This window comes from Gorilla gorilla, chromosome 13 (genome assembly GCF_029281585.2).
Source record: "Gorilla gorilla gorilla isolate KB3781 chromosome 13, NHGRI_mGorGor1-v2.1_pri, whole genome shotgun sequence".
Classification (NCBI taxonomy): Eukaryota; Metazoa; Chordata; class Mammalia; order Primates; family Hominidae; genus Gorilla; species Gorilla gorilla.
Genome location: NC_073237.2, coordinates 60,080,436 through 60,092,768, shown reverse-complemented (window position 1 = coordinate 60,092,768; position 12,333 = coordinate 60,080,436). Strand labels below are relative to the sequence as shown.

The 12,333-nt window shown below is 41.1% G+C and overlaps 2 protein-coding genes across 5 annotated transcripts in view; one reads left to right on the top strand and one right to left on the bottom strand.

Moving 5' to 3' along the window:
* SPATA6L (spermatogenesis associated 6 like) overlaps positions 1-12,333 on the bottom strand; it is a 159,227-nt gene that overhangs the window by 14,598 nt on the left and 132,296 nt on the right. For both annotated transcript variants that reach the window (XR_008668441.2, XR_008668440.2), the window contains one exon: positions 11,293-11,450. The gene's annotated coding sequence lies outside the window, so the exon portion shown is untranslated. The remainder of the gene's footprint in view (positions 1-11,292; positions 11,451-12,333) is intronic.
* Positions 1-12,333, top strand: part of SLC1A1 (solute carrier family 1 member 1) — a 97,862-nt gene that overhangs the window by 39,546 nt on the left and 45,983 nt on the right. The gene's annotated exons all lie outside the window — the stretch shown is intronic.

Sequence of the window (12,333 nt, the reverse complement as noted above, 5' to 3'; positions counted from 1 at the left end):
GTAGTCTTACGAATTCATACTCGTCCTTTCCCAGACAAATGTCTCTACTCTCTTGATGAAACTGTACTGTCTTCCATCCTTAAGGGCAGGGGACATGCATCCAGCTGTCTTTGTGGTCACACAGTGTGCCATGATGCCTATTTATGTAGGTGCTCAATAAGTGTTTGATGTGTATATATTAGGATAATATACCTATGTATGAGTGAACAAATGAATATGCAGATGAATGAATAAGTGTAAGGAGGAATGAAGGATGAATTAGATAATTAAAAGCCTCTGCCATCAGTCAAAATGAAACTTTTTTTTTTTTTTATGTGTTGTAGAGATGGTGTCTCATTATGTTGCCCAGGCTGATCTCAAACTCCTGGACTCCCACCTTGGCTTCCCAAAGTACTGGAATTATAGGTGTGAGCCACCATACCTGGTCTCATTTTTAAAATATATATATACTTGATTACTTCACCACAGTAGTGTCATTTTGCTCATGGTCCATGGGCCTAGTCCCTTTTAGAGTTCTCAGTCACCTGTAAGATACATGCCTTGAATTCTACCAGGTGATAAAGTTGAGTTGGACAATGAAGCAAATATTGTACATGTATTTTCTTATTTATTTAGACCAAATAGGCTGAGAGAGTAACTTGAATATTTAAGAGCTTCCTTAAAATGCACCACAAATAATGGAAAGTGAATGACTTGATTACTTCCCTTATTTTGCTCTTATTTTTATTTGGGTTGATGGGAAGGAGGAGGTTTGTGGAGGGGGAGAAAATATGAAACAGTGGAACATGCAAAAAGAGGGCGCAATTATTCCCTTTCTCTCAATTTCCATGATATAACTAACTCTGATCTCTCATGGTGGGCAATGGAATATTGTGGATAAAGTCTGAATAACTGAATTGTCAAAACGCTCCAATATGGACCACTAATTAAAGCACTGAAAGCACAACTAAGTGTACTCAGTATGTTAATGATGCAGAATACAATGTAACCTTTGGTTCAGGAGCGGCTTCAAGATCCAAGGGTCCTGGGAGAAGCAGCAATCCCTCTTCCTGGGCGCAGAGATGCTGGTTTAACACAGTCATGTGTCAGAGAAAACCAGTTTTTCCTGCAAGCCCAAATCCTACCCTAGAGAAATCCACTAGACCTTTACCAAAATCAACTTTTCTTCTGAGTCAGACCGAATTCTTAATTGTAGGTGATAGACCAAAAGGGAAAGATGACTCAATGTAAACAATCATTGCTATTGACAAAACAGTGCAAACCACATTTCCTGTTGATGGTGGAGTCACCCATGACGGAAAACATTTTTATTGCTTTAATAACACAATTATATTATTTTTTAACTCTTCCCCTTCAAATCCTCTAGCACTTAATATAGTGCTTGGGATATATGTGGATATTAATAAATGCAAAAGTGTTATTGCCTCTTTTTGAATTAACATACTACAAAGAATGTGTTTACTGTACTTTCTTACCTTAAAACTTAAACCTAAAAATGTATGCTAATATGAACCTTTGCTTGATATTTCATGCTTGCCTCTTTGATGGCTAGGAAAAGTCAGCAACATTCAGCAAAATTGTCAAGGATTGGAGCATTTAATAGTTGGCTGATGGTCCACAGGCAAGTCCATCCAAACAGCCAAAGTTGTATTACTCAGTGTTTTTAAAAGATGAAGATTTGGGGTGGAGCCAAGATGGCCAAACAGGAAGAGCTCCAGTCTACAGCTCCCAGCGTGAGCGACTCAGAAGATAGGTGATTTCTGCATTTCCAACTGAGATACCAGGTTCATCTCACTGGGGAGTGTCGGAAAGTGGGTGCAGGACAGTGGATGCAGTGCACCATGCGTGAGCCGAAGCAGGGCAAGGCATCGCCTCCCCCGGGAAACACAAGGGGTCAGGGAATTCCCTTTCCTAGTCAAAGAAAGGAGTGACAGACGGCACCTGGAAAATCGGGTCACTCCCACCCTAATACTGCACTTTTCCAACGGTCTTAGCAAATGGTACACCAGGAGATTATATCCTGCGCCTGGCTCAGAGGGTCCTATGCCCGCAGAGCCTCACTCATTGCTAGCACAGCAGTCTGAGATCAAACTGCAAGGCAGCAGCGAGACTGGGGGAGGGGCACCCACCACTGTCCAGGCTTGAGTAGGTAAACAAAGCAGCCAGGAATCTCGAACTGGGTGGAGCCCACTGCCCCTCAAGGAGGCCTGCCTGCCTCTGTAGACTCCACCTCTAGGGGCAGGGCAGTGCCAAACAAAAGGCAGCAGAATCCTCTGCAGACTTAAATGTCCCTGTCTGACAGCCTTGAAGAGAATAGTGGTTCTCCCAGCACGCAGCTGGACATCTGAGAACAGGCAGACAGCCTCCTCAAGTGGGTCCCTGACCCCCGAGTAGCCTAACTGGGAGGCACCCCCCAGTAGGGGCAGACTGACACCTCACATGGCAGGGTAACCCTCTGAGACAAAATTTCCAGAGGAATGATCAGGAAGCAACATCTGCTGTTCACCAATATCCACTGTTCTGTAGCCTCATCTGCTGATACACACGCAAAGAGGATCTGGAGTAGACCTACAGCAAACTCCAACACACCTGCAGCTGAGGGTCCTGACCGTTAGAAGGAAAACTAACAAACAGAAAGGACATCCACACCAAAACCCCATCTGTAAGTCACCATCATCAAAGACCAAAGGTAGATAAAACCACAAAGATGGGGAAAAAACAGAGCAGAAAAACTGGAAACTCTAAAAATCAGAGCGCCTCTCCTCCTCCAAAGGAACGCAGCTCCTTACCAGCAACGGAACAAACCTGGAGGGAGAATGACTTTGATGAGTTGAGAGAAGAAGGCTTCAGATGATCAAACTACTCTGAGCTAAAGGAGGAAGTTTGAACCCATGGCTAAGAAGTTAAAAACCTTGAAAAAAATTAGACGAATGGCTAACTAGAATAACCAATGCAGAGAAGTCCTTAAAGGACCTGATGAAGCTGAAAACCAAGGCACGAGAACTACGTGACAAATGCACAAGCCTCAGTAGCCGATTCAATCAACTAGAATAAAGGGTATCAGTGATGGAAGATGAAATGAATGAAATGAAGTGAGAAGAGAAGTTTAGAGAAAAAAGAATAAAAAGAAATGAACAAAGCCTCCAAGAAATATGGGACAATGTGAAAAGACCAAATCTACGTCTGATTGGTGTACCTGAAAGTGATGCGGAGAATGGAACCAAGTTGGAAAACACTCTGCAGAATATTATCCAGGAGAACTTCCCCAACCTAGCAAGTCAGGCCAACATTCAAATTCAGGAAATACAGAGAACGCCACAAAGATACTCCTCGAGAAGAGCAACTCCAACACACATAATTGTCAGATTCACCGAAGTTGAAATGAAGGAAAAAATGTTAAGGGCAGCCAGAGAGAAAGGTCGGGTTACCCACAAAGGGAAGCCCATCAGACTAACAGTGGATCTCTTGGCAGAAAGTCTACAAGCCAGAAGAGAGTGGGGGCCAATATGCAACATTCTTATAGAAAAGAATTTTCAACCCAGAATTTCATATCCAGCCAAACTAAGCTTCATAAGTGAAGGAGAAATAAAATACTTTACAGACAAGCAAATGCTGAGAGATTTTGTCACCACCAGGCCTGCCTTACAAGAGCTCCTGAAAGAAGCACTAAACATGGAAAGGAACAACTGGTGCCAGCCACTGCAAAAACATGCCAAATTGTAAAGACCATAGAGGCTAGGAAGAAACTGCATCAACTAACGAGCAAAATAACCAGCTAACATCATAATGGCAGGATCAAATTCACACATAACAATATTAACCTTAAATGTAAATGGGCTAAATGCTCCAATTAAAAGACACAGACTGGCAAATTGGATAAAGAGTCAAGACCCATCAGTGTGCTGTATTCAGGAAACCCATCTCATGGGCAGAGACACGCATAGGCTCAAAATAAAGGGATGGAGGAAGATCTACCAAGCAAATGGAAAACAAAAAAAGGCAGGGGTTGCAATCCCAGTCTCTGATAAAACAGACTTTAAACCAACAAAGATCAAAAGAGACAAAGAAGGCCATTACATAATGGTAAAGGGATCAATTCAACAAGAAGAGCTAACTATCCTAAATATATATGCACCCAATACAGGAGCACCCAGATTCATAAAGCAAATCCTTAGAGACCTAGAAAGAGACTTAGACTCCTACACAATAATAATGGGAGACTTTAACACCCCACTGTCAACATTAGACAGATCAATGAGACAGAAAGTTAACAAGGATATCCAGGAATTGAACTCAGCTCTGCACCAAGCAGACCTAATAGACATCTACAGAACTCTCCTCCCCAAATCAACAGAATATACATTCTTCTCAGCACCACACCTATTCCAAAATTGACCACTTAGTTGGAAGTAAAGCACTCCTCAGCAAATGTAAAAGAACAGAAATTATAACAAACTGTCTCTCAGACCACAGTGCAATCAAACTAGAACTCAGGATTAAGAAACTCACTCAAAACCACTCAACTACATGGAAACTGAACAACCTGCTCCTGAATGACTACTGGGTACATAACGAAATGAAGGCAGAAATAAAGATGTTCTTTGAAACCAACGAGAACAAAGACACAACACAGCAGAATCTCTGGGACACGTTCAAAGCAGTGTGTAGTGGGAAATTTATACCACTAAATGCCCACAAGAGAAAGCAGGAAAGATCTAAAATTGACACCCTAACATCACAATTAAAAGAACTAGAGAAGCAAGAGCAAACACATTCAAAAGCTAGCAGAAGGCAAGAAATAACTAAGATCAGAGCAGAACTGAAGGAAATAGAGACACAAAAAACCCTTCAAAAAATCAATGAATCCAGGAACTGGTTTGTTGAAAAGATCAACAAAATTGATAGACTGCTAGCAAGAGTAATAAAGAAGAAAAGAGAGAAGAATCAAACAGATGCAATTAAAAAATGATAAAGGGGATATCACCACGGATCCCACAGAAATAAAGACTACCATCAGAGAATACTATAAACACCTCTACACAAATAAACCAGAAAATCTAGAAGAAATGGATACATTCCTGGACACATACACCCTCCCAATACTAAACCAGCAAGAAGTTGAATCTCTGAATAGACCAATCACAGGCTCTGAAATTGAGGCAATAATTAATAGCTTACCAACCAAAAAAAGTCCAGGACCAGATGGATTCACAGCCGAATTCTACCAGAGGTACAAGGAGGTGCTGGTACCATTCCTTCTGAAACTATTCCAATCAATAGAAAAAGAGGGAATCCTCCCTAACTCATGAGGCCAGCATCATCCTGCTACCAAAGCCTGGCAGAGACACAAGAAAGAAAGAGAATTTTAGACCAATATCCCTGATGAACATCGATGCAAAAATCCTCAGTAAAATACTGGCAAACCAAATCCAGCAGCACATCAAGAAGCTTATCCACCATGATCTAGTGGGATTCATCCCTGGGATGCACGGCTGGTTCAACATATGCAAATCAATAAACATAATCCAGCATATAAACAGAACCAACAACAAAAACCATATGATTATCTTAATAGATGCAGAAAAGGCCTTTGACAAAATTCAACAACCCTTCATGCTAAAAACTCTAATAAATTAGGTATTGATGGGACATATCTCAAAATAATAAGAGCTATCTATGACAAACCCACAGTCAATATCATACTGAATGGGCAAAAACTGGAAGCATTCCCTTTGAAAACTGGCACAAGACAGAGATGACCTCTCTCACCACTCCTATTCAACATAGTGTTGGAAGTTCTGGCCAGGGCAATCAGGCAGGAGAAGGAAATAAAGGGTATTCAGTTAGGAAAAGAGAAGTCAAATTATCCCTGTTTGCAGAAGACATGATTGTATATCTAGAAAACCCCATTGTCTCAGCCCAAAATCTCCTTAAGCTGATAGGCAACTTCAGCAAAGTCTCAGGATGCAAAATCAATGTGCAAAAAATCACAAGCATTCTTATACACCAATAACAGACAAAGAGAGAGCCAAATCATGAGTGAACTCCCATTCACAATTGCTTCAAAGAGAATAAAATACCTAGAAATCCAACTTATAAGGGATGTGAAGGACCTCTTCAAGGAGAACTACAAACCACTGCTCAATGAAATAAAAGAGGACACAAACAAATGGAAGAACATTCCATGCTCATGGGTAGGAAGAATCAATATTGTGAAAACGGCCATACTGCCCAAGGTAATTTATAGATTCAATGCCATCCCCATCAATCTACCAATGACTTTCTTCACAGAATTGGAAAAAACTACTTTAAAGTTCATATGGAACCAAAAAAGAGCCCACATTGCCAAGTCAATCCTAAGCCAAAAGAACAAAGCTGGAGGCATCACGCTACCTGACTTCAAACTATACTACAAGGCTACAGTAACCAAAACAGCATGGTACTGGTACCAAAACAGAGATATAGACCAATGGAACAGAAATAATGCTACCTATCTACAACCATCTGATCTTTGACAAACCTGACAAAAACAAGAAATGGGGAAAGGATTCCCTATTTAATAAATGTTGCTGGGAAAACTGGCTAGCCATGTGTAGAAAGCTGAAACTGGATCCCTTCCTTACACCTTATACAAAAATTCATTCAAGATGGATTAAAGACTTAAATGTTAGACCTAAAACCATAAAAACCCTAGAAGAAAACCTAGGCAATACCATTCAGGACATCGGCATGGGCAAGGACTTCATGTCTAAAACACCAAAAGCAATGGCAACAAAAGCCAAAATTGACAAATGGGATCTCATTAAACCAAAGAGCTTCTGCACAGCAAAGAAACTACCATCAGAGTGAACAGGCAACCTACAGAATGGGAGAAAACTTTTGCAATCTACTCATCTGACAAAGGGCTAATACCCAGAATCTACAATGAACTCAAACAAATCTACAAGAAAAAAAACAAACAACCCCATCAAAAAGTGGGCAAAGGATATGAACAGACACTTCTCAAAAGAAGACATTTATGCAGCCAACAGACACATGAAAAAATGCTCATCATCACTGGCCATCAGAGAAATGCACATCAAAACCACAATGAGATACCATCTCACACCAGTTAGAATGGCGATCATTAAAAAGTCAGGAAACAACAGGTGCTGGAGAGGATGTGGAGAGACAGGAACACTTTTACACTGTTGGTGGGACTGTAAACTAGTTCAACCATTGTGGAAGTCAGTGTGGCGATTCCTCAGGGATCTTGAACTAGAAATACCATTTGACCTGGCAATCCCATTACTGGGTATATACCCAAAGGACTATAAATCATGCTGCCATAAAGACACATGCACATGTATGTTTATTGCAGCACTATTCACTATAGCAAAGACTTGCAACCAAGCCAAATGTTCAACAATGATAGACTGGATTAAGAAAATGTGGCACATATACACCATGGAATACTATGCAGCCATAAAAAATGATGAGTTCATGTCTTTTGTAGGGACATGGATGAAGATGGAAAGCATCATTCTCAGCAAACTATCACAAGGACAAAAAAACAAACACTGCATGTTCTCACTCATAGGTGGGAATTGAACAATGAGAACACATGGACACAGGAAGGGGAATATCACACACCAGGGCCTGTTGTGGAGTGGGGGGAGGAGGGAGGGATAGCATTAGGAGATATACCTAATGTTAAATGACGAGTTGATGGGTGCAGCACACCAACATGGCACATGTATACACATGTAACTAACCTGCACATTGTGCACATGTACCCTAAAACTTAAAGTATAATAATAATAAAAAAAGATGAAGATGTTTAATGTGGGGGAAATGCTTATGACTTAACGTTAAATGAAAATTGCTTTTAAAAAAAATCACATGCTACAACATGGATGTACCTTGAAAACATGCTATGTGAAATAGGGAAGATACAAAAGGCTGCATCTTGTATGATTACATTTATAGGAAATGCCAGATTAGGCAAATCCATAGAGACAGAAAAGTAGATTAGTGGTTACCAGGAGCCCTTGGGGGTAGGGAGAAGTGGGGAGTGACTAACAGGTGTGGAATTTTTGGGGGGTAATGGAAATACTGGAACTAGACATTGGTGAGAGTTGTACAACATTGTATGTTAAAAACCATGGAATTATATACTTTAAAATGGTAAATTTTATGTTATATGAATTTGATCTCAAAAAAATTTACAAAAAACTCCACATATAGCCATTAAAAATTATGCAATATTTCAGCAGAATACAGATTGTAAATAATTTTTTAAATTATAAGAGATAATATACAAGACAATTCATTTGAAATGTTTAGTGCAAGGCCTGGCATATAGTATGTGTTTAGCATATCTGAGACAGGTCTCAGTTAATTAAGAAAGCTTATTTTGCCAAAGTTAAGGGGTCACCTGTGACAGCCTCAGGAGGTCCTGAGGACATGTGCCCAAGGTGGTCAGGGCACAGCTTGGTTTTGTACATTTTAGGGAGATATGAGATATCAATCAGTATATGTAAGATTTACATTGGTTCAGTCCAGAAAAGGTGTGACAACTTGAAGCAGGCAGGCAGCTTCCAGGTCACAGTTAGGTAAGAGATAAATGGTTGCATTCTTTTGAGTTTCTGATTAGCCTTTCCAAAGGAGGCAATGGGATATAAAATTATCTGTGAGCAGAGGGATAACTTTGAATAGAATGGGAGGAAGATTTGCCCTAAGCAGTTGCCAGCTTGACTTTTCCCTTTAGCTTAGGGATTTTGGGGCTCCAAGATTTATTTTCCTTTCACAGCTGCAATATATAAGGAAAAATAGAAACAATACAACCTTGGAAGTATTTGAGTTGGTGAGTTTGTGGATGAATTTTTGCATTTATTTTTATTTCAGGTAGAGCTGCTATAATATATTGCCAGTATAGTAAATACTTTATTTAAAGGATTTGAAAATAAAAAATAAAAGCTTTATGGACTCCAGCATCTGTGCTTTGAGCCGGAATTCCCGTGAAGAGCCTGTATTGGTGGAGCTACTCAGCTCTTTAGGGAGGCAGGAAGAGATGAGAAAGGGATACAGATATTACAGCCTAAGGGCAGGATGGAGAAACTATCCGTCTGTTTATCCACTGAATGCATGTAGTCATTTGTCAGTAAGTGTTCTTCTAAACTTATTTACTCATAATCAACGTTCATCTTAGATTAGCTCCCAAAGGGCAAAAAGACACATAATTAATTTGCTTAATGTAGTGCCTAGCATGATGACATGGCGAGATATGTTTTAGCAATAATTAAAAATACTTTTTCCTTTGCCAGTAATTCTTATTTAATCAAGCCAAAATTAATTTACATACCGGAGAACTACTCTGTGGCTTTCATTTACAAAAACCACAGATGATTTCAATCTCTTTTCTGCAAATACCCCAAAAGAAGAACAATGCTGTTTTCATAAATCTTAGTCAAATGAAATTCAGCTACTATCCCCAGGTTAATTTTATAACTGTAAAAAGTGTGTGTGCCTAAGAACAAAGGCTGGTTAGGACCTGGAAAAAACGAGAGAGGGAGAGATAGACTGATGTAATGATATGTGACTTTTTTGTTCTTTTCTGATTCCCAGTATTGTTTCCTGAACAATATTTTTTTATAAACTTAGAAACAAAAAACAAATCACCTCAGAACCTCTGAGACAAGGCTGTGGACTGGCAGTTGTTTTTTGAGACAACATGGAAGAAATGATATTCTGTGCATCTTCTCTTTTAAACTTTCATCTTTGAACTTAAAGATGATCCCTAGCTGAGATCATGGGTGTTTTCCTCCCATGTTTCTTTCTTCGTGTTTTACCAACTTATTTATTTATTTTTTTTTTGAGATGGAATCTCGCTCTGTCATCTAGGCTGGAGTACAGTGGCATGATCTCGGCTCACTGCAACCTCTGCCTCCCAGGTTCAAGCGATTCTCCTGCCTCAGCCTCCTGAGTAGCTGGGAGTACACACCACCAAGCCTGGCTAATTTTTGTATTTTTAGTAGAAATGGGGTTTCACCAGCTTGGCCAGGATGGTCTCAAACTCCTGACCTCGTGATCCATCTGCCTTGGCCTCCCAAAGTGCTGGGATTACAGCCAGGAGCCACTGTACCCGACCTTACCAACTTACTTATATTTAGCATAAAAGCTGGAGAAAGTGATAGGGACAGGAGGCAGAGAAATTCTGGGCAGAAGAGGGCAGTCCCCAGCAAGGGCCTCACTCTGAAGCCTGGACCCATGGCCCAAAGTGAGAACATACATTCTTGTTTTCCTGCTCAAATGTTGCCTTTTCCAAAACCACCCATGGCACTCCTGCCACCCATCATGTGCCCATAAAAACCCCAGTCTCCAACAGCAGAGAGAGGAGAAGAGGAAAAGCAGCTAGACATTGGAGAGAAGCAGCTTGACTTCAAAGGGATGGCTTGACAGTGTTACCTCAGGGAGGAGTCTGGCCAGGGATGGCCAGACTCTGGGGGAAGATTATCCCACTCCATCCCCTTTTCAGCTCCACTCCATTGAAAGCCATGTTCATCAGCAATAAAATCCTCCACATTCACCACCCTTCAATTCATTCATGTGACCTGATTATTCCTGGACACCAAACAAGAGCTTGGGTGCCATGGGTGAGGATGCTAAAGGCTGTCACACTGACCCTGTGCTCTCGGTAGAGAGCAACTGTCTCATGCAAAAAGGCAGAGGGCCCACTGAACTGTTGACACTTAAACCGTCCGTGGATGGCAAAAGCTAAAAGAGCGCTGACTAAAACACATGCCCTCTGGGGCTTCAGGGGCAGTGGGCACCCACTAGACACTGCCTCAGGACTCTGCACGGAGTTCGCTCCAGCTGATGCCCAGAAGCACTCACCCCTGCTCCTGTACCTGCTCACCTGTGGACTCCCTTCTGCAAGGGGTGAAGTGCAATGGGTCCAAGTGAGTGGAGTTTGCCCCTGCCAGTGCCAAAGTGGCCAGCTAGATCCAGCACCCGTGCACTGCAGTTCCCACCTGCAACAGTGTCAGGGAAATTTCCTGCTTCAAAAGCACAGGCAGCTTTCTTGGCAATGAGATAATGTGATCTCATTTTAAAGTTGAGGACATCAAGGCTCATAGGTGATTAGAGGCATTAGAAGGGACTTCTGAAGACAGCTAATCTAACCCTTGAAAATAGGAGAAGTTAAAGTTATGGCCCAGGTTCCACACCTCACAATTGGTGGAACCAGGCTTGAGCCTGCTTGCCTAATACCAGTGTCCTTCCCAAGCTTCCCAAGCATCTGCTTGAAATTACCTGTGTCTGTGGTGGGAAGGAAGCCCAAGAATGGTGTCCTGTGTCCATTGCTGGGGCTTTGGGGGTCCAGGTACTTAGTTTACTTTTGGGAATTCCTTGTTGGCTCTGCTGAAGTCCTTCCTGCTACACCGTTCAGGGAAATTGTTGATCTTGTCAACCTGAAATAATCAAAAGGATCAGAATCCAGTTTTAAAGAGTTTATTCAAGCAAAAAGCTGGGAATAGCCATCCAAGAAACATGGACTCTAGAGAAATGGGGTCAGTGCTTCAAAGTTAAAAGTTAAGTACTTGCTTCTATACAGCAAACAAAGAAGTTTAGTAGGATTATAATATTTTCTATACAAGGCTGGTTTATGAGTGACAATTTAGTTCGTTTGTTTTCTTTTCCATACAGCTTGTTTTCATTTCCTTTCCAATTTAAAAGCAAGTATTTAACATTCCATCCTAGTTAGTGTGATAACCATGAAGCCTTTGTGTGAAAGAGGAAAGAGGGAGGCTAGTCTATAATGAAGATCCACACTTAGAGAGAAAGGGTCTTCCCTGGCACCCTTTAGTAATTTACAACACTTTACCAAACAATGTAGGTAAGGAAAAGGCTAATCTATAATCAGAGAAACAAAGGTTACAGCTGCCTATTTATGTGACTCAGGTTCCATAATCACATTCCCTTAAGGCTCAAAATAAAGTTTCAACGGCTGAGATTTTCAATTATTTATTTTCATAATCTTTACCTTTCTTAGTTCTGGGAGTGGCCTTACCAGGTGGGCCTGGCCTGCATACTCCCAGAAGGGCAGTTATTCCTAGCAGCCTTTGGCTTTGGGAACCTCTCCATAATTCTTAATCCAGCCCAAGGTTCTGACTCTGTTAATGGGTAAAGAAAGGTTATGCCCTATGAGACTCTGACCTCTTCTTGGGACCTGGAAAATCTTCTGGTGATTTTCCTCATCCCAAATCTGCTATTTCTAAACTGCTTGACACCAAGATAAAGCACACCAATTTACAAGGCATAACTCCTAGGTGAGGTCATTCACTAGCCATTTCT